Raw genomic sequence first — 23713 nt, 5'->3', positions numbered from 1 at the left:
TTCCCTCTTTCTAATCTTGCCATGATAAAAAATTAGTTAATTTTTCATCTGCCTTCTCTAACTCAAGCCTTGCATCTACTGATTTTTCAATCATAGATGCTGAGATATCACATAAGGGGACGACCAATGATATATTATGACATAGAATATCCAATTGCCGGGACAAAGCCTTGATCATTTCTAGGGCTTCAGTTCTGAATTCATTTACCTAGGGATATCCTTTGAATCGCTCTATCTAATCTTTCATTTGTGTGATTTGCTCTTCTTTTGATTTCTTCTCCTGCTAGCTCAAAAGTTGTAGTTTGCTCAGTGCTTGAGACAACTCTTGTTGTTTATGGATGGCCTATTCGTCAATCCTCTGCTTTTCATGTTTTAACTGTTCATTTAGTTGTTCATTAAGCTACATCTGTTCTATCAACTGTTGTTCAAGCTGCTCTATCTTTTGTTGTCGTTCTGCCGATTGTGCCTCTAGCTGAATGATTGCCTGGTCTTTTTCTTTCAACAGATGGCTAACCTCTGAAGCCTTATCCATTGTAGCTACTGTATAAGCTCCGGCATACTGTGACAGTTTTGTTAAATCTTCTGAGGGATTTACCTCTTCTCTCCATACCACGTTCATCATTTCTACCTGAGGAGTGAAAAGAGGACTGTGATCAATTTTCCTCTTCTTCCTCTGTCTTTTGACTACAGCCCTATGCTTAGGACTATAAAAGACATCCAGTGGTGGTATTTCTTCTATTTGTAGTACAATCTCCTCAATGGGATTTTCAGGGATAATCTCTATATCTTTCTAAAACTTGGGTGGGCCGCTTGTTCCAACAATTGGAACTGTGTTGACTACTAATTTTTGCGTTGTAGACACTTCTGGTGTAGTGAACCCTTGGGCTTTCTCAGGATTATTGATGATTGAATCAAACTGTTCCCATTCCTTGATTAACTTGGGATCAATATTAATATCTGTATCAAGGGGTTCGCTAGCTGTTACCTACTTCTGCTCCTTTTCTAGTGTCTTCTCCTTCTCAGAAATCTTTACAATTTCAGGAGTCTGCTCAGTAATTTCCTTGTCACTGTGGCCTTGTGGTTGTACCATAGAAGTTATATTTAATAAGTCTAGAGGAAGTGTTTCCAATCTCTGCGCCTTGAGCTTATAGAATTCCTCTAGTCCTTATATTCCCAATTTGATTTTGGCCATATGTTTGACTTGAGAAAATACTTCTGAAGAAACAAACAAGTCATCGAAGCTATCCTCCTCATGATCAAATTTGGCGATTTTAGCCTAAGAGGTAACATTGTAGGCAACCTTTCTAGGATCATACTGCCTTTTTGGGATAGTGGCAAGTTTTAACAACTTTATTTTCTCGGCCTCCTTCTCTGCATGTTTAAAATCATGCAGGGTAAAAGCTCCACATCGAAGGGGAAATGTCGGCCACATGTGCTTTTTAGAGTCCCTAAGGGTCCTTGACATCCCTTCAACTGTTATTTGATGTGCTAATTCCCTGGCCAGCAGTTTATCAGGGATGTACAGAGGAAGAACATGAGGGTTGGCAAGGCTGATGAAAAGTCTTATATAGGTGAATCTTTCTTCTCCAAACCAACTGCCAATTGCAGTTAGGTTGACTGATGCTTCCTCGGATAAGCTAGGAGCAGGCTTATTGAATATGGCATAATACACGGGAAGAATAAAACCATGAAAAATTCTATACAGATGATGCTTATAATGGGATTTCCATAGCTCCTTATGATAGATGTGAATGGGATTGGGATTCTGCGGAGTCCATTTCCATCCAAGAACAAGGTATTCAGAATTAAAACAGATAGTTTCCATGATATGGGCACTCATGTAAAAGGGAGGTATCACCCAGGTAGACACAAACCTATTTTTCCTATATTCAAGTATCTCGGTGGCCATTTTATCAGACAGAATATTTGCCTAGTCCATGATATAACCATTAATTGCAGCCTCCATTAATGGGACCATATCTATAGAGAATTTAGCATAATCATGGACTTCGAAGAGTCTACACATCATTACACTAGCATAACAATAAGGAGAAGTCAATGATTCTACAGAGTACATACCCAATGTCTCGTGCTTGTGTTTGGTCGGAAAATGGCTCCATTGTCTAATAGGGTCAAATTCAATGTCGTTCTCCTTGGAAAAAGCCTCCAAAAATGCTTTGTTATACCACTTCTCTAGCTGAGGTAAATGGTACATTTGTCTAAGATCCTCTGCTCTAAACGACCCGAACACTTTTCCATCAGCTGTAGAGAATGTCCTATCTGTGGTCGCAATTCTTTCAACAATCCACCTGACCACATCATTATAGGGTAAAACCTTGGCACGAGTTGTTATTCTGTGTAGATATGAACAGGCTAGTTCCTTAAGAGTATTCCCTTATTTTCTCTTGGAATCTGCTGTTGCTTCTTCTTCGATTTCTTCAGGCTCCTCTGCTTCCAGCAAATTGTAGATACTCTCCCAACTTGCTTTCCCTAAGCTGAGGCAGGTAGTATCTGATATCAACCCTTTCTTATTTGGTTTTGGTTCTTTGACTACGACAAGGGCCTTGGTTTTCTTCACCTTCTTTCCCATTTTCTCTGGATTCATCAGCTCAGAGTAGCTCTACACAGACAATGAAAAACATAACAGAGAAATATACCCGCTTAAAGCTAATATGAAATGAAAAGAGTTAAGGTAATTCACGCATGATAAATGAAATGTAATTAAGTATTACCACAGGTGAAATCCTCGAAGGATTCACCCTTAACTGCGAAATTAATGACCACCATAACCACCAATCGTAGTTAATAAATGTAATAATTATCCGTCGCATCGCACATATGCTTGATGGTCCTTTAAAACGTATCTTTTGATCTTCCCGATCAGTGATCAGCGATAAATCGCAAATCACAATCGGGAGGTTCATCGGTCAGGCTTAACGTTTTGGGCTGATAGCCCCGATTGCGATAAAGGAATATAATAAGGCGGAGGACTAATCAACAGATCGTTTGATTTATTGCTTTTTCATTTATTATTCCTTTTAAGATTTGCACTCGCTAATAATACCCTTTTACGGTCTTTTCTTGAAACGTGCGCCTTACTTTATGATATCGCAATCGGGGAAATTGAAAGGGCTTTCGCTATATGTCATGTGATATGTGTGATCGCCGATTGCAATTACGTTATCGGATCGGAGGTTAAGTATAGACCTTTCGGGATGCATCCTTGTTTAACTTTGCGATATGCAATCTCCGATCGCATTATCGCATCAAAGATTTGCTTATGAGGGCTTCTCAAAGAAGGATATATCATATTATATTACATTTCAACAAAAGGTTTCGAATATTATTTCTATCGAGTTAGACCGTTTGAAAAGGATTTCCATGTGTTATATAATTAAATCCAAGCATGCGATTATTATTGAATCATTGAATTTAACTAAGTCTTAAAAAGGGACCCATTTCTATTTGAAGTTTTTTGATAAAAATTTAGAAATGGGGGGTTGTTGTACAGCACAACACACCTGTAGGTTGCATATTTACTAAGTGTTTGAAAAAATGTCTGTCATGCCTGGTAGGGGTCTAGTCAAGGTCTTAAACAAGTATTTTCTTTAGCACTATCATTTCCATGTTATTTTACTGATTTGAAGAGATGGTTCAATTATGGGTAGTGACCTAGGCTCTGGGCCTGAAAAAGTGGCTCAAATCTCGGAGTCATTGGCATAGCACTAGAAATTTAGGTCTTTGGTCGCTACCAGGCAAGCCTGTGAGAGTGACTATAGGGTTACAGTCACATGCATGCCTTGTCATGGGAGTGACTTTGGGTTTAATTCATCTAAATGCTAGGTTAACTCAAGGGTTGGGCACCTGGAGTGGTGGATTAGCTCCTGGGGGTCCTGAAGCACCTAAGGGAGGTATGTGTGTTGTGTTTCCATCGATTCCATTTCCTTAAGGTTACCTAGGAGGTTGAATAATATCATATTATCCTCTTGTCGCATATTTACCCCGGCTGGCTAGTTGCTTGGGTATATGTGGTAGGAGGGTGTCACAATAGTCCTCTGAATTCTTCTCTAACTTTCATTGAATGGATTTCATCAGATTTGGTGACATCTTCTATGTATACTTCTTGTTTGAGCGCTGGAAAATGGAACAACTCTGAGAGATCATTGTCTACCAGAACAACCTTTTCGTACTTGCCATAGAGATTCTCAGTTTTTGTAATTATTAAGTCTGGTTCAATGTCTGGAATGAATATTATGGTCTTATTTATGGTTGTACTGCGACGATAATACACTGGGAACATGAGAGGCTTGAACTTGGGTTGGGAACAGGGGAAATTTGATACAGACTCCATACTAGGTAATTCGACCACCTCGGCTTTTGATACTGATAAGATTATCATTTCCATGTAAATTAAATAGAAAGGATCGACATGAATTTTTTTATTAGATCACTTAACGAATTAATACGGTAACATCCCTACTCCATCCCAAACGTGGAAGTAGTAATGATGCCTTAGTTGGACCTGACTCGGATGATGCAAAAACTGAAAAGGAGGGTGGAAATAATGGGTGATTATGGTGTTATGATGGTAGGTGCCTAGAAGTTGATGAACGGATCGTGCCATCGATATTACGGGAGATATTTTTCCCAAATTAGAACTGAAACAGGGAATTATTACTAATTATTACTGATATGATGACTAACATGTGCGACTCCCTGACTAAGGGGTGAAGCTACTTCTGCAACTAAAAGGAATTGATGAAAATTTATTCATGGTCGAATTTGACTAGAACAACCGATTAATTAACTAATGCAACTGAAACACTAAAAGAACTAACCAAATCTATCTAGACCTACCTATGATCCCCTTCCGGAGATCAAATTATTTTGATGTAGAACTAGTTGAGTCATGGGAAGGTTTCAATTGTGCGTCATTCACCCATCTAGGAATTAGGACCCCATCCAATTGTGCGAGCCTGAAAACTCCTAATTATTTCACTTTTGCAACTATGAATGGTCCTAACCAATGCATATTCAACTTTCAAGGATGCTTTAATAACTTACAATCATATAGAAGAACATTTCCTCCAACTGTAAAAGATATCCATTTGATGTGCTTATCATGCTGGCATGAGTTTTGCCTCTACTTCTTGACAGTTTGGTGGAAGTCTTCCAGAAACCTAGCTTTTTCCATCTCCCAGAGTTCTTCCAACCATTTTGGAATTGATTCATCCAATGTCATGTGAGTGGTCTGTGTAATAAAAAGGTTGGGGATGGTAAAATCAACAGGTAATACAACTTCTCATCCATAGGAAGGGCGTATACTTGTGTAAGCGCTTGAAAGTTGTATGATAATCCCATATTGTAGCTAGCACCCATTCGTCCTAATCGTCTCTATTAGTCGAACATATCTTGGTGAGTCTCCTCTCTAAGATTTTCTTAAAAGATTCCACGACACCATTTTCTTGAGGGTGATATGGGATGCTCTTATGGTGTTGTATCATGAAGTTTTACTGTAGGTTTTAACCCCGTACAGAAATTACTTGCATATAAATTCTAAAACACAGAAAATAAACAATGCGAGAGCATAACATATATAACACATATACACAGAGATTTTCCCCTGGATCCCAAAACCGGGACTACCAGCTTGATTTTTCATTATGTTCCTTTCAATGTTATAATACATATTTATACATGTCAAAGCATCCAATACCATGGACCGAAAACGTTCACGTCCAATACCATGGACTGAAAACCATCGCGTCCAAAAACATGTGCGAAAATCATGCACAAAACCATAGGTGGGTCCGCCAACCTAACATAGGGTCCAAAACCAAAATTTTCTGGGGCGTTGCCTTGGACCCCATAAAGTGGGGTTACGGGTATGCCTCAAACCCCTTGTGACCCCCCCGCTACATAATCGGTGCAACAAAGGGGGGCTTCACCCCCCCTCTAACCCCCAATTAACTACGTGGGCTAGTCGTGGAAAGAATATAACACAACCCAACATTCTCCCACTTGTTGTATTCTTTCCACAGGGGGCCACAAGAGATCTTAGTCATTTTTCCAGCCCTGAAATGCCCATTGTCTCTCTACACCAAAAGAACTTCTCAGAGCTCACAAATTTTGTCAATGCATCTGCAGTATTCTTCAAAGTGTCCACCTTTACCAGCAACACCTTTTTGTCTTCTATCATATCCCTCACAAAGTGATACTGAACATCAACGTGCTTTGTCTTTGAATGATGTGCGGGGTTCTTTGCCAAGAAAATTGCACTTTGGCTGTCACAGTCTATCCTTATAGCTCCCTGTACTAACCCCATACTTGAACACAACCTCTGCAACCAAACTGCTTCCTTGCTTGCATGAGTGGCTGCCATGTATTCTGCCTTTGTAGTTGATAGTGCCACTACAGATTGTTTCTTACTCATCCAACTGACTGCACAACCAAATAGGTTAAACACATACCCACTTATAGATCTTCTTTGATCCAGGTCTCCAGCCCATTCTGCATCAACAAAGCCACGAATATCCAACATTATGTCCAATCCTGATCTTCCTTGGTAGCACAAACCATAATCACTAGTGCCACACAAATACTTGAAAACCCGCTTCACTGCTGTCCAGTGCTCCTTTCCTGGTTTTGACATAAACCTACTCAATACTCCCACTGCATGTGCAATGTCTGGTCTAGTAGAGACCATTGCATACATCAGGCTACCGACTGCACTTGCATATGGAACACGGGACATGTCCTCTTCCTCTTCTTGTGTCTTGGGACACTGTTTAGCATATAACCTCATACCTACAGGAATAGGAACTTTCACTGGTTTACTATCCTACATATTAAACCTCTACAGTATTGTCTCGACATACTTCCTCTGGTTTAACCAGAGATTCCTCTTTGCCCGATCTCTTTTAATTTCCATGCCCAAAATACAGTTTGCAGCACCAAGATCTTTCATGTCGAATTTGGAGGACAATTGGGTCTTCAAATCCTAGATAATTTCTTTGTCATTTCCAACCAACAACATATCATCCACATACAAGACCAGATAAATAACACGGTCACCAATTAATTTAAAATACACACAGTGATTTTCTTTGCTTCTAGTGAAGCCAAGTCCCCGTATAAATGTATCAAGTTTCTGATATCACATCCTTGGTGACTGTTTTAACCCATACAGAGACTTCTTTAACTTGCATACCAGTTCTTTCTTACCTTTCACCGCAAAGCCTTTAGGTTGCTTCATGTATATTTCCTCTTCTAGATCCCCATGAAGAAATATTGTCTTTACATCCATTTGTTCTACCTCAAAATCAAAAGAAGTAGCAACAGATAAAAGTAATCTAATAGAAGTTACCTTGGCAATAGGAGAAAAAATATCACCAAAATCAATTCCTGACACCTAGGAATAACCTTTTGCTACCAACCAAGCTTTGTATTTCTCCACCTTTCCTTCTGCATTTTCTTCTTCTTGAACACCCATTTGCTGCCAATGGGTTTCCTTCCAGTCAGCAACTCCACCAGATCCCAAGCCTCATTTTTGTGCAAAGATGTCATTTCATCAACCATGGCCTCTTTCTAGAGTTTTCCATCCTCTAAATCTATTGCTTCCTTCACAATTTTGGGATCATCGTCAGTAATAGATAAAGCAAAATTTGAACAAAAAGCAAATGGACTATACCTTTCTAGCTGCCTTCTTTCTCGAACTGATCTTCTCACACCCAGAGTTTGTGGCTCTTCATCTTCTGATTCTTCCTCTGCTGTAGAGTCTAATTCTTCCTCCTTAAGCTCAAACTCTATCTTCTAAGGTTTTTTGTTTGGACTTCATGTTTAATAACATCTTTTACCTCTCTGAACATCACATCTCGGTTGTACACAAATTTCCGTGTGACTGGGTTCCAAAGCTTATAACCCTTTAAACCATCCTTATACCCAATAAAGATGCACTTTTCAGATTTACTATCCAACTTGGTTCGTTTCTCCTTTGGAACATGTATATATGCATCACATCCAAATACCCTCAAATGTGAAAGAGAGGGTTTCTTACCAGTCCATACCTCTTGTGGAGTCTTATCCTCCAACTTTGATGAAGGTGACCTGTTAACCAGGTAACATGTAGTGTCCACCGCCTCTGCCCAGAATTCCTGTCCTAACCCGGCACCACTGAGCATGCTTCTTGCCCTTTCCATCAACGTCTTATTCATTCTTTCTGCAACTCCATTTTGCTGAGGTGTATATGGAGTAGTCTTTTGTCATGCTATACCACACTTCTTACAGAATTCTTCAAATTCCTTGCTGCAAAACTCTCCACCATTATCTGTCCTCAGCACCTTTATCTTCTTCTCTGTCTAATTTTCCACGAGAGCCTTAAATTCTTTAAACCTGTCAAAGGCTTCAGATTTCTTCTTAAGGAAATATATCCATGTATTCCTTGAGAAGTCATCTATAAATGATACATAGTACACAGACTTACCCAGTGATGGAACCTTCATAGGTCCAAACACATCACTGTGCACAAGTTCTAATATCTGTTTCGCCTTCTTACTACCAGAGGGGAAACTCACCCGATTCTGCTTCCCATATACACAATTTTCACAGAAATCAAAATCCAGAGAGCTATTACTCATGTCTTCTACCATACCTTTACCATGAAGTATTTGAAGGCCCTTCTCTCCAATATGTCCAAGCCTTTGATGCCACAACATGGTCTTCTCTCCAAAGACCACTAGATTTTCTGCTCCACTTTCAGGAACCACAAAACTATGGCACCCATCAAGAATAATGCTACCTTGCAGCTTGTACAAAGTTCCAATTTGAACTCCCCGCATCAATACCAGTGCTCCCCAAACCATTTTGGAGGTACCCTTCTCGAACACTATTTTTACACCTGCATCATCTAGCTTGCTTACATAAATTAGATTTATGACCAATGCAGGAATATGCAAAACACCTGGAAGTGTTCTAACTCTTCCACCTTGCAACTTCAACTTTACTTTTCCACGACCAATGATTCTAGCCTTCCTATCATCCCCTAAGAAGACATCACCACCATCATATTTCTCATATTCGCAGAACCACTCTTTATGGGGAGTGAAGTGAAAGGATGCACTTGAGTCAATCAACCATGCCTCATGATCTACAAGTGTACTTGAAGAAGCCAAGTACACATCCACACCTTCATCTAAGGTGGTTTTCACCTCTGCAGAAGGAGCATCATCAGATCCCTTTCCTTTATCAGGAGCTTTAGATTTACAATCCCTTTTGTAGTGCCCTTCCTTTCCGCATTTCCAGCACACCACCTTTACAGGTTTTCTTGGAGATTTTAGATCTCCCTCTAGATTTAGATCTCCCACTCGATGACTTATTTTTGTTTTTGTTCTGGGATCATCCTCGTACAGATAAGGCATCACCATTCTGGCTCTCCATATTTTTTCGTCTCATCTCCTCCGTCAGCAAGGATGAGACTATTTCATCAAACTGCAAGACAGTTGCATTGCTACCTATTGCAATAACGAGACTATACCACGAATCTGGTAGAGAACACAACAAATTGATGCACTTATCTTCATCTGAAATTTTAATATCAACAAATACTAACTGACTTACCACAATATTAAATGTATTCAGATGCTCTGTCACCGAGTCTCCATCTTTCATCCTCAGGTTATACAAATTTTTCCGCAGGAACAATTTATTCACTAGAGACTTAGATTGGTACAAATTCCTTAATTTGTCCAACAAAGCCTTCGCTGTAGCTTCCCCTGATACATTCAACAATATTGAATTTGAGACACACAATCGTATTATGCTCTTTGCCTTCCGATCCAACTTTTTCCATTCTTCATCGGACACTTCCGTTGGTTTAGTACCCGGATCTACTGTGATCCACTGATCTTTATCCACCAACAGATCCGCCATCTTGAGTTTCCACAACTCAAAACCCTGACCATTAAATTTCTCGATCTCTATCTTTCCACTGCTCACCATCTTCTTTCACCACCAGAATCGATCTCACAGATCTCCCACTGAACAGGGTCTACCACAGGCCCGAGCGAAACCCCTCAGCAACAAAGGCATCCCCTTGAAGCCAAAACTGCTTTGAAACCAAATGTAGGTTTTAGCCCCTTACATAAATTACCTGCATACAAATTCTAAAACACAGAAAATAAACAATGCGAGAGCATAACATATAAAACACCTATACACAGAGATTTTCCCCTGGATCCCAAAACTGGGACTACCAGCTTGATTTTTCATTATATTCCTTTCAATCTTATAATACATATTTATACATGTCGAAGCATCCAATACCATGGAACGAAAACCATCGTGTCCAATACCATGGACCGAAAACCATTGTGTCCAAAAACATGTGCGAAAATCATGCACAAAACCATAGGTGGGTCCACCCAACCTAACATAGGGTCCAGAACTAAAATTTTCTGGGGCAATGGGGTACATCTCAAACCCCCTGTGACCCCCCCCGCTACACAATCGGTGCAACGAAGGGGGCTCCGCCCCCCTCTAACCTCCCGGTTAACTACGTGGGCTAGTCGTGGAAAGAATATAACACAACCCAACATTTACATCAATTTAATTGACAATCTCATTAATGAAGTGAGTCCCCTAGTCAGTGGCGAGGCTTCAGGGGAACCCAATCGAATGATAATATTCTCAAAGATGAATCTAGCGGTAGTGTTTGCAGTGAAATCTTTGACTGGCATAGCTTCATCCTATCTGGTAAGATACTATGTTGCAGTAATAATATATCTAGCATGTGAGTGACACATTGATGGGTTAATAGGTCCCATAAAGTTGACTACCCATTTCTCAAAGATCTGAAGTGCTTGTACTGGTTGCAAAGGAATTTCATCCCGGTGTGATGTCTTTCCAACCCTTTGACAAACGTCACATTTCTTTGTGTACTTCTTTGTGTCTCAGAAAAGTGTGTGTCGCCAAAGTCCTGCCTGCAACACTTTCCTCATGGTGGCCTTTCCACCAATATGCCCACCTGCAACTCCTGAAAGAAATTCCCACAATACTTCTTGCCTTTCATGATAAGAAACAGACCTTCGCAATATCTGATTAAGGCCCAACTTGTACAGCGATCCTTTGATCAACTGCTAATCTACAACGCGAACCACCATGTGCATTCATTGTGTTGTTATGTACCCCTCTAGGCATTTACCTATGACTAGAAATACTATAATATCCTCCAACTAGTCTAGAATGGCTTTGACCCTAAATAGGTCATCATATGGCAAATGATCATCTAATGATCCTCCCACTTCGCCTGACTCCCACTGGGAAAGTTTTATCAGGGTCCATGTTTAGTCTTCCTAGCTTGATGATTACATCAAATGTGAACTCTTGGAAAATGGAAGCCATATACAAATCCTTCCTTCAAGTATAGGCTTCTTCACCAAGTACTTCAGGGATGAATGATCAAAGAAAAATTTCAACAGACCCCCCCAGAAGATAGTGCCAAAACTTTTGTAGCAAATACACCCACTAGTAGAAAATGAGAAATTAGTGACTAGGTGACTAAAAATGTTAGTCACCACAACTTTTGCAAGTGAAATACTCAAAAAATGAGCAATCTTAAGTGACCCAACTAAAAATGACTAACATAAATGACTAATTTAGTCTTGAGTTAAAATATATGACTAGCCAATAAGTAATACAACTAAAAATGACTAACATAAATGACTAAGTTAGTCTAGGAACAAAAATATGACTACCTAATGAGTACTACATTAATATGAATCAATCATTTATGTTAGTCATTTGAATTGTGTCACTTCAACAATCTAAACTTACAAGTGATAGGAGATCCAAATGTTGTTATAGATTAGCTGAAAGGTTATAATTCCTTAAACACTTTTTTATTGGATAAGTGGATGATTAGAGTTATGGAGTTGATTAAAATCTTTAGGGTTATATCCATTGATCACATTCATGGTGAATTAAATTCAAAAGTTGACACATCATCCAAAATGGAATTAGTGGGCTTACAACTGGGTCAAATACATTATGAAGAATACCTACAAGGAGAAGTGTTGTCTAATTAGGAGATGACATATTTCCTTTAGTTGAACACTTAAATTTTCATGCATATCTACATTTTTTATTATCAGGGTCATATCCATTGAACTTACGATACCAGTTTTTAACTTGGATATCAAGTTGTTTATCTAGTAATTTGAATGTACATTATGAACATAACAGTACTAGACTTTTATGAAACTGTTTTGAATCCTATGACGTGATTTTGATATCACGTCATATATGTGAAACATATTTAATATATTTTTGATGCTTTGGCTATAAGTTCTAAATTGAATTGTTCCATAGTATTTCATAATTTTACTCAAAAATGTGTGATTTTTATGATTTGGTTATATATTTGGTGATTTGAATAGATTCTACACATAAATGTTATTGTATCCTTTATTTCCCACCAAAACATTTCCACTCTACCTTGCATTTTTTGACGGGAAATGAAATCTTATTTACTAAACTTGATGGAGTTAAAAAAATACATAACTTGATGGAGTTAAAAAGATACATCATAATGAAGTCTAAATATATAATAATTTATTTTAATTTTTGGCTTTCGACCAAGATACCAATTCAGTGAATTTTTTTAAGGAAATATGCTCCAATGGCAACTTTAGATACATAGAAGTGTAAGTGTGCGTAAGTGGAAATGGGTATTTTTTTGTTTTTATTGGGCTCTCATATATTTGACGTTTCAATTATGAAACATTATATTCACATCCTCTTAAATGTAATCATATGAAACATCTCTTCCCCATCCTGCTTGACGATTTGGTTTGGAAATAATGATCTTGTTGTGCAATAACAGTCACATACGTTTCAATTATCTATATTCACATCCTCTTAAATGTAATCACATGAAACATATCTTCCCCATCCGCTGGTTGGCGATTTGGTTTGGAAATAATGATCGTGTTGTGCAATAAGTCACATGGAGGGAGCTATCGTATCACTCATCATTGCTCCTTCAAAAAGTTCATTTGTTGGTATTACATAATTCGAAAAACATCTGTTAGGGTTCAGCGTTTTATCAAGATCTGATGGTTGCAGGTTCAAAACCTTGGAGGCATCTATTCTCTTGTGGTTGGCAATATCTGTCTTCCTGAAGGTCTGATGGTTGCAGGTTCAAAACCTTGGATGCATCTATTCTCTTGTAGTTGGCAAAATATGTCTTCCTGAAGCAGTTGTCCTCCTTTCGATATATTCAAAACCTGGTGAGTCCGTTCCCAACTTTTAGTTCATCTTTAAAAGCGTGAGACTACCATTCTGGTACAGATTAAGGTTTTCTTTAGCCTCTAAAAAAATTCCCATTCTCTCTTCGAGACATGAAGCCACAAATAAATATCAGAGATCACTTTTGTACATTCCATTTGGAGCTCAAACTGGCACTCTCCACTATGATCCATACGGCCCGAGACCTCTTCTCTCTAATAAAATCCTCAAGTTCGCTGAAGGCATTACTATCGCCTCCCCGGAAGAGCGAAAGAAAATTGGTCCCTGCCTGAGGGATAAGTTGAGGGTGCCCCGCATTGAGATGATGTTAGTAGAGGCTTCCGTAGAAATCCCTCAGGTGCATCTGGCCTTTGGTGATCTGAAAACCAAGGAAAAGAAGCCCGACAAGACCACATTCGATATCAAGTTGGAGAAGTTTGATAACATGGTTAGTTCTGAGACATATTAAACGATTGGCAGCAACTTTGATTGTTTTCGGAGATTCAACGGTAGATTTCATTACTACCCTAGTTGGTTTTCCCTTCTTCGTGGACATTCTTTCCATCCTAGTGGGATTTTATTTTTGTGCTTATTTCTGAAGATCTGAAGAGAATTTTGGCACAGAGATTATTGGAATCATAATCTGATTTTACAAGTCTAGTATTCCTTCCTCAACGAAGCACGAGTTTCACTGTTTCCCAAGCCAGAAATAAGTCAAGTTTGTGGGTCGACTTCCCTGAGTTCTGTAGAGGCAGAGATTAGGAATGAAGGGGATCACATTCCTTGCTTTGATATAGAACGTGGGTTGTTATCACTTGTTGGAGGATTCCTAAGGGTGATCGAGTTGAATCCCTTGCCAATACCAATGTTGTGGTAATTTTCTCTTGCAATTGGACATATTTTGGGCATAAAGGAAACGTCCCTCTCTGCCCTAACTAAGTTTAGGGACACCCACAGTGTTGAGTAGTATATAGACACCAATGCCACGAATTTATCAATTTCTGGGCCATCTAGAGCTGCAAATTATTCACCATGGGATACATCTTCTATCTTCAAATCCTTCATAGTGAAAGTAAACTTAGGCCACAACTCCTTCTTACTCTTCCTTAAAGTCCTTGTCACCCCGTGCAAATTTGTCTCCAAAATAAACAAAATGACTGGTATGTATTTCGACAATTTATGGGGAGCAGTAGATACCCTATAGATCCTGATATAGCAGCTTTCTTCTTGCACATACCAATCCCCGATCGATTTCATTACTTTAATATCGAATTGACTAAAAATAATGGACATTCTTCATCATAAATACTTTCATGCAGGAGAGCTAAAACATAGGTACAGATGGCAATATACTCTCGCAAATATTTGGTTTTCCACAAACTCTGGTAATCTACATGCATTGGCTCAAATGTAGGTTCCTAGGTTGGTTTGAAGCCTAAAAAACTAACTGCACAAGCACATATGCAAAACATGAGATATGATGTCATGTAGAAACAGGTTGTTTCACCCTTCCCAGTCACCTTGTCTTTCGGTATATTCCAGCAAGGCTGCTCATAATTAAATCTGCCCAGTTGAACACAATGTTCGTGTTTGAGGACCTCATACATAATTGATATCGAACTCACCCATATGTATCGAGTGTTTGGAAATTCATGCATCCAGTTCATGAGCACCGCCAAGTCCCTCACCTCCTCTTACAAGATTTTCACTAGATATACTCTAATGGTGATTCTTTTTGAAGGTTTGGATGGGATCCACCATTGGCTAACAACCTGATGTACATAATTTTCTTCCACAAATCTGTATGCCCAAGCAAGCTCTGCTCACATAGATTGTGGTCATCGGTCATTTCTCAATAGAAAAGAAAACAAAATGGAGATCAACAATAAAACAATGCTTTCTCTTTCCAATGAATAAATATTTGCCTACTCTTTACTGAATTCACCCATCCACTATTGCACATAATACTTTTATCTCTGCATTGGCCTTGGACTTTCAGTGGTAGTAATAATGACCAAACGAAATTGAAATCCCAGGTGGGCTTCCTGGACATCAAGAACTGTGAACTAGCTCTAAGGATGACATCGCTCTAGTGACTAATCCGGCTCTTGGATAGATATTAATTACAAAAAAGAACCATGACATGGAGCCAACCCCCTTGAAAGTGTTGAACGCATGCATTGAGATATGAAAGATGGGTCGGGATGCAGGAGATCAACCGGTTACCTTTTACTCTGCACTGAAGCAGTGTTAAGAATTCTGGGTGCACTTAGACAGTTTGTGGGCAAAATTTATATGTCATATCAGCCTCAAAGGAAGGGCCACGAGTTTCCCATCTGTTGGATTACAAATCTGTTAATTGTGAACCATTGAAATCCTAGTACCCCGAGGGAATAACACATAGAATATTTCCTTGCTAAAGTTTATGATGTATTGTTGGTCGCATCCCTTCTTCAACTGCCACTCTAGAAGCACACTGTGAGATAGAGGTCACAGGTTCCTTTATTTTCTTATGTCTTTGTGTATTTAGTTGGTTAATGTGAAAGAAGCTCCTCTAGTTTATTTCTCTGTGATGTTCCAGCTATATACGTATGTAAATTTCTGAACTTTCATAAATCTATGTGAGCGCTTGGAGTACTTTATTTTGGTATGCATGTTGGTTTTTATGCACATTTAATTGGGTGAAATTTGTAAAGGTGAACCTATGGCTAAACGTGGCTAATTTGTTGCTAGAACACGTCACTAAACCTCACACACACTCAGAAACCTATTGAAAATTTAAGGCTTTTCCGGAAAGGAACATTACAGTGGTATCAGAGCCTTGGTCTTGGCCAGCTGTGGGCCTAAAGACAAGTGAACTAGAGTTAGAATTCAAGGTACCATGGGAGAGAAGGAGGGGCTAGTAGTTGTTGCTAAAGAAATACCAAGGCAACAAAGGACAACACATGAATTGTTTGAGCAATTATCTACAAATTTCTTGAGGGTGACAGAGGTCATGGAAGCGTGGGTATCATCAAGATGGCAAGGAAAAAATGAAAGTATATACAGGTCTGAAGATGATGATATAAGCAGAACTAAAGACCTAGTGGTGTATACCAAGGCAGGCATAGATGAATACTTGAAGACTGCCAAAGATCAAGGAGCCTTGGAAATTACATCTGAAGGGAGCCAGAAGAAAAGTGATGAATCAAACAAAGGATATGGAGAAGGATATGAAGATCACTTTTCCAGAAAGCATCCTCAGGGCATCAATGAAAATGATTATTTGACAGGTAACAAAGGACCAAAAAAGTCCAAACCTAGTTAGGAAGATTATGGTGATATTGGCCATTCTATAAATAATGTTGGTGATAATATCAATAAGAAATATTCTACCACTGTTGGGCATGGAATCTCCCCACAGCATGTTTTGGGGCTCAAAGCCCAAGTTTTGAATAATATTATTGCAAAGATCCGCGGAGTGCGGGCATGAAGCGCGAATTGTATGTTAGAGTCATAGGGCTGTCCGCCCAAAAGTTTTGAATGTAGTGTCGGCCTACCCATGGTCCGCAGACCATGGGATTGTATAAATAGAGCGAGGCTCTATGTTGTGAAGAGAGATAGACATGGAATAGATTGATTGGATGAAATCTGATGGTTAGCAAAGTGTAGAGGAAGAATCTAAGTGTCTTGGGTCGTAGTAGTAGGAAGAGGCTCTGCAGCTGAGTGCGCAGAGGCCTAGTAGAGTCTGCAGCTGAGTGCGCGGACCCCTGCAGCTGAGTGCGCAGGGTAGAGTCGAGTCTGTAACCGAAGGAAGAAAATAATAAAGAGAAGTTTTATTTGAATTGCATGTATATGTTCTTAAGTTATTTCATGGTTGATATCATTGGCAATTATACTGTTTGTTTATTGCATGCACTTATATGAATTGTGAATATTGTTAAGTATAACTGAAAGCATACACATAAGTTAAGTTAATCAACTAATCTTGGACTGCGAGTAGGAACTTGGGTAATAAATTTGTTTGGGCCCTGAATAGGGCTGCGCGAAGGCAGCATCTCAGGCTGCAAGGTAAGAGTAAGTGTGCGTAGCGATGTGTGCGCTGGGTCAAACCGCGGACCACTTGAAACTATCAGACATCTCCAGGGTGCGGAAACCTGGTTCTAGCACCCTCCCATACTACTTCGGGTGAGACCTCAATCCACGCTCCACGGATTGTTGCCGAAAGGGCTAGTAGTACTGGGATTTGTTTGGCTAAATCACTTCTGAACCTGGGTCAGGCCCCACTAAGCCAACAACCACTAGCAAGGAACAACACATTGAGTTGTCCATCAGATGACTTGGAGTCTTCTTAGAACACGTTAGACGTCAACGGAAGATATTTGAGAGGGATAATCCAGCTATCCCTAATACTCTTAAAGAAAATATTATGGATGCAACATAGAGTAGCAGGACCTTGGGTTTATTGCCATATGTGATTACTTTACAAGGAAGAAGCATTAAATTTACCCAAAGTTCAAACAAGGATAAAATTATGAAGGAGACTCTTTTAAACCAAGGTTGCACGAAACGGGGAAACGGGTACGAGTTTCCGAAACGGGAAGCGATACGAAACGCGACCTCCCCAAATTTTGGAAACGGGGAAATGCGAATATATATATATATATATATATATATATATTAGGAATTTAAGAAATATGTGCAATCATAAAGCATATATGATACATTCTAATTTATTATATTATGATAAAATTGTCAATTGTCAATGCATAGACTATAAGTATCTAAATTTACATCACATTTACTCATGAATAATCACATAATGAAAATAGAAATATCCAAAATCAGCCACGAGAAATTTCTAATTTTTTGTCTCGTGGTTGATTGGGAGTCTCCTCTTACATAGTCGAATGACCTTAGTGCTCTTGATTAAATACAAGTTTCATACCCTAGTACCCTACATTCTCTTGATTATTGGGAGTCTCCCCTGCATAGAGGGCTTTGTTCTCTCGATTAAATACAAGTTCCATACCCTAGTACATGATAAAATCCAATGGAAACATTGAAATCCCCCCAATCCTGAAATCCTGAAAAACAGATAAGTCTGCTGGATTTTGAGTAAGATCTAAAATTCTACTTTCTCCATATGAAATCCAATGACGGCGAAACCACTCTCAAACATCCTGAGTCATTTCATGGTAATGTTAAAAATTTAAGTAAAAGGATGAAAATGAAAAATAAAGGAGAATATCACTTTTACTTTAAGAATTTAACATTACCATGAACTGCATATCAACACTAGGGCAAACAAATGTAAGAGATCTACATTAGAAAAATAAAATAAAAAAACAAATGTTTTTTTTGGGGAAACGTGGCCCTTACGGCCTGGAAATGCGTTTCTGGCCGTACGGCCACGTTTCTGTTTCGGGAAACGTGGCCGTACGGCCGGAAACGCATTTCTAGGCCGTACGGTACGGGGAAACGCGTTTCGTTTCGTTTCCCCTGGCGAAACGCCCCCTAGGGCCACGTTTCCTGCAACTTAGTTTTAAACTCTTGTAAAATGGCAGGTATTGAATTGGGGGATATGTATCATCATCGAGATAGCAACAAAAATACCTCCACTCAGTTACCCAACAACATAGTTATAGTCTTTGATCGAGGTAAGGGGACAATACACCAGAAATGGTGCAGTTCCTTTGGGAATGGCCTAATTGAGAAAATGGTCCATTGGCATACTTTCAATGAATAAGTTGCGGAACCATATCCTCCACTATTTGTTAAGGAAATTTGTAGGCCATAGGGTATTAAGACTTTAAATATGGAAACATCGTTAAAGGAAGGTGTTCTATTACCTTTTTCCCCTTCTCAAATGAATATGATTATCAGTCAACCAGTAGTCTGTCTCCTTTTGAGGCTTTGCAGATTTTGAAATGCAAACCTCGAAAAACCTTGAAGGAATTAGGTGTGACGACTTTAGTAATACAACCAGGTGCATTTATTTTATATTACCTTCCTAAATGTGCACTAATTTCTGATATGACATTTACGCTGAAGAGGATTATTGGTGCCTTTGGAAAGGTCAAAGAATCAAATTCCAGTGGAGCTAAATTCTTGTTACATAATCTATATGTATCAGCTTTTGTGGGTAGGTTCCATTCAATCTCTTTAGGGTCTGCCCCACTCGATGGAGTTATTCAAGAAGAACTTACAATCTATAACCTTGGAGAGTTAGTTGCACATTTGCATAAAAGGAAGCGAGATGATGATCTTTCTTAATATAGAGTTATTTCTCCCTACAAAATCTTCAAGGCTCTATCTGTAGAATGCCTTTTGAGGCATTGGGCTTGCCACCCTTTGAGAAGTACTGGAGAAATTAATGCTATATAAGAACTCATGGCTTGTCTAGAAATTGTTGTTATGGGATTTTGGGGCTCATCAAATAATTTTGGTACCCTTGATGGGGAACATGAAATTTGATCAAGTTTACAATGTTATCAAAAGGCTACAAGATGAGATTGAAGGACCTCCAAAATTGTGCTTGTTGTGGGAAGCTTCAACAGTGCAAAATATAAGTAAGGCTAATACAATACTCAATCGATTGGAACTTATAATGAAAAGGCATTTCTCTTTCAATATGTAATCCCAGAATGTTGCATTTTCCTTCCCGTTGTATAGTCAACTTGTTGAATTCACTTATTATAGAGACACCATGGTCCACACAGTTGTACATGATTTGAAACTTGCTATATATAGAGGTGATGAAAGTGTCAACAAGTTTATCACAAACCACACAATGTTATCATGCTCAGATTTTTAAGTTATGGTATGTTCTATTCTTAGAACAATTTACTTCTTTTCTTCTTATTAACCACTGATTAGCAGTCACATATGCATTAAGTAAAGTGCAGATAGAACATTAAACGATCGACAAAAAACAAGCCAAGACAAGAGACACAAGATGTGGCGGCTAGCCAGGGACAAACCCTAATGTGGGGAAACCCTTTGATCAAATCTTATTTTATCTTCAATAGTTCAGTAGAGAGAAATAGTACAAAATTAGAATTCTGTAATTTTATATCAGTAGCAAACCCTAAATCAGCAACAACAAAATTAGTCAAATGGGATGAAATTGACCTCCAATATGCTTGGTCAATTTCCCGGTCAACTAGTCTTTGAACAGCCTGAAGAATCAACCCTTAAACAACCCTAAATACACAGTCAAAGTCTAGTTGATTGAAGTCAACTTGCTACCCCAAACTAGGGAAGTCAACACTGGTCAAACTTGTGGTTGGATTGCCTTGATTTTCGTGCCAAAAACTACAACTTTCCTAGGAGAGGCAACCACACCAAAACCGCACTTTTCTGAGGTCAATGCTGGTCAAAGAGACCTTTAGCAGCCTTGGTCAAACTTGGTCAATGCAGTCAACTATTTATGCGTCCTTTTTTCCTGCGTCCTCTTACTTCCCACGTGAGAGAAATCTTCTTCCTTGTGTGTACCCAATATGCAAGGAGAGAGAGACGAATGTGAGAGATGAGATGAGTTGAAAATGAATCAACCTCACTTGTATTTATATGATTAGCTGGGCATGTGTGCCACACATTTAGTTGCTCGCCGACCTTGACAATTTGTCAAGTAAATACAAATAAATTCATATCTCCATAAATACTTGTCAGAATCGGATGATCTTTAGATCAATCCTACACCTCTCGAAAAGAGGAATGTATGAAAAATATCAACTACCATAAATGAGATGACCCACATGGAGTTTGGCCTTAGTTGTCAATTTTAACACTCCCTCTCAACTAGGGAAAGCTCCATCAGCTAATCTGCTTGACCGTAGGTACTGTCCCAATGATCAAATGCACAGCCTTGTGTTGCTGGCTCTGCTCTGTTCTGCTCTACTCTGCTCTATTTTGCTCTGCTCTACTGAACTATGAAGAAGAAGAAATGATCAAGGATATACCATCCTCCACTGGCTCGAAGTTAGTATCAGAGTGTGTCATACCACTCTCGCTGATCCCAGATCAGTATCATTGATCCCATATCAGTGGAGGTCATCCTAGCATAGGGAGTACAGTAGATACAACGATGCGTCCATCGATAGTACTACTAATGGTCTCTAATCCCATTTCCCTACTCATTGATCATATGAGAGGTACTTCCCATGAGTCCTAGACTACATGGGTAGGATGCCTCGACAAGAGAACTAATCATCCTGTCCACATGAGAACAAATCATCCTATCCAATAGTCGTCACAGGAGAACTAATCATCCTATTCATAGTCGTCACAGGAGGACTAATCATCCTGGCCCACGGGAGAACTAATCATCCTGTCCTATAGTCGCCATGAGAGAACTAATCATCCTGGCCCACAAGAGAACTAATCATTCTCTCCTACAGTCGCCACGGGGTGTCACAGGGGAAGGTTGAACCGTTCACACTGTACATAGTGCACCACGAGGGGATGGTGAATCACTCTATGGTCGCATGTCGCTCCAAGAAGTACCCCGCGCCCCCCTAGAGCTCCCAGAGCTCAATATATGCATCATACATGACCCTCATAAGAGGGCCTCTCAATGACACCAAGTCGTTCTCAGAAAGTGAGGAATTTGACTTTTCCCAAGGGCTTCGTCAAAATGTCGGTGACATGTTCATTTGTATCGATATGTTGGAGCCTTATTGCTCTCCGCTGTACCATATCCCGGATATAGTGGTACCTGATATCGATGTGTTTGGAGCAATCATGAAATACGGGATTCTCTGATAGATGAATCCCACTCTAGTTGCTACACAGGATCACGGTAGTATCCAATGTGAATCCAAACATCTCACTGAAGAGCTTTTGCAACCAGACCGCCTCATAAGAGGCCATACTAGCAACAATTTACTCTACCTCGGCGGTGCTCAAAGTCACCGACTTCTACTTCCTGCTCATCTAGGATATCGAGGTAGATCCCAAAGAGAAACAACACCCGGAAGTGCTCTTTCTGTCCACTACACTGCCTGCGCAATCAACATCGGTATATCCAAGTAGTCTCACATCTCCGACAATGTATCTCAACCCATGAGTGATTGTGCCACGAAGATATCTCAACAGATTCTTGGCACCAATCCAATGTGTGTTGTGAGGCTCAACCATGTGTTGACTCAACGTGTTGACTGCAAAGCATATATTCGGACAGGAGTTTGCCAAGAACATTAATGCTCTGACGAGTTGACGATACTCGATAGCATTTCGTAAAACAAGTCCGGCAACACTACCGCTTAACTTCTTGAAGTCAAGCTCCATCGGGGTAGTCACGGGCTTGCAGTCCACCATACCGAATCTCTCCAATATTTTCACCACATATTTTCCTTGAGATAGGAAAATCTCCCCTGGTTTCTGCTAGACTTCCAGTCCTAGGAAATAGTGCATCAGTCCTAGGTCTTTCATTTCGAACTCAGAAGCCAACTCCCTCTTACATTTGAGAATGAGAGGGTCTACACCTGTTAGAAAGAGGTCGTCAACGTACAACACCAGTATGAGAGGTTTTTCATCTTCAACCTTAAAGTAAAGGTTAGGGTCGACTTCACTCCTAGTGAATCCCAGCTTCATCAGGTAGCTATCGATCCTCTCATACAATGCTCGGGGTGCCTGTTTAAGCCCATAGAGGGATTTCTTCCAATGTTGCATTAATCGTTATCGGGATAATATCGGTGCGAGGAAAAAATCAGAAAAAATCGTAATTATCGGGAAATAATCGTTTGGTACAAAAATATTCATTTTTTTCAAATTTTTTAATATATAAACCATCTACAACATAAAATAAATACATTGACACATAAATATGATAAAAGAACTAATATATAAGATGTTTAATATCATTTCTAGTGCTAAAATCACACATAACATTAAATCATGTCCTGAATAGTAAGTCCTGACTCCTGAGTCCTAACTCAGCCTCAAAATATCAACAAAAAATATGATAATGTATCTCATCATGTCATAATGTCATATACAATAAAATGACGAAAATAACTAAAGTCTAATCCTATTGATTTCCTCTGCCCCTCTTGCGAGAAAATGCCACAACTTTCCCTTTCCCTTTAGATGTAGATGTTGGTGCTCGTGCTGGTGGATATGGCAGTGGAGTCTGATGTGCTCTAGAAGCTGAAGAACTAGAAGTAGGAGCTATAGGAGGTAGACCACGTCCTCTACTAGTGGCAGTGGTAGCCCAGACAGGTGGTGTCACCTCCTCCTCCTGTTCCTCCTCCTCCTCCTCCTCCTGCTCTTCCTCCATTACATCTTGCACTAACCAATCATCAACAGACTCCATGAGAGGCCTCTCGGCCCCAACCCTCCATGCAGCAGTGGTGTCAATCCCATCCAATGAGATGGCATCCACATCAGGTGTCCTCTCAAGTTGCCTCAACCACAATCGAAGATTGTAGTAGACGTAGACCATGTCATT

At 39.5% G+C, this 23713-nt stretch overlaps 1 long non-coding RNA gene across 3 annotated transcripts in view; it reads left to right on the top strand.

Moving 5' to 3' along the window:
• The first annotated feature begins 12843 nt into the window (after nucleotides 1-12843).
• The window catches only part of LOC149199431 (uncharacterized), a 38400-nt gene continuing 27530 nt past the window's right edge, over nucleotides 12844-23713 (top strand). For all 3 annotated transcript variants that reach the window (XR_016253779.1, XR_016253781.1, XR_016253777.1), the window contains exon 1: nucleotides 12844-13283. This is a non-coding gene — a long non-coding RNA (uncharacterized LOC149199431). The remainder of the gene's footprint in view (nucleotides 13284-23713) is intronic.

Source organism: Pinus tabuliformis, chromosome 2_1 (assembly GCF_031772625.1).
Source record: "Pinus tabuliformis cultivar Carrire ecotype Pingquan chromosome 2_1, CPIR1, whole genome shotgun sequence".
Taxonomy (NCBI): Eukaryota; Viridiplantae; Streptophyta; class Pinopsida; order Pinales; family Pinaceae; genus Pinus; species Pinus tabuliformis.
This window is presented reverse-complemented; position numbering and strand designations above follow the sequence as displayed.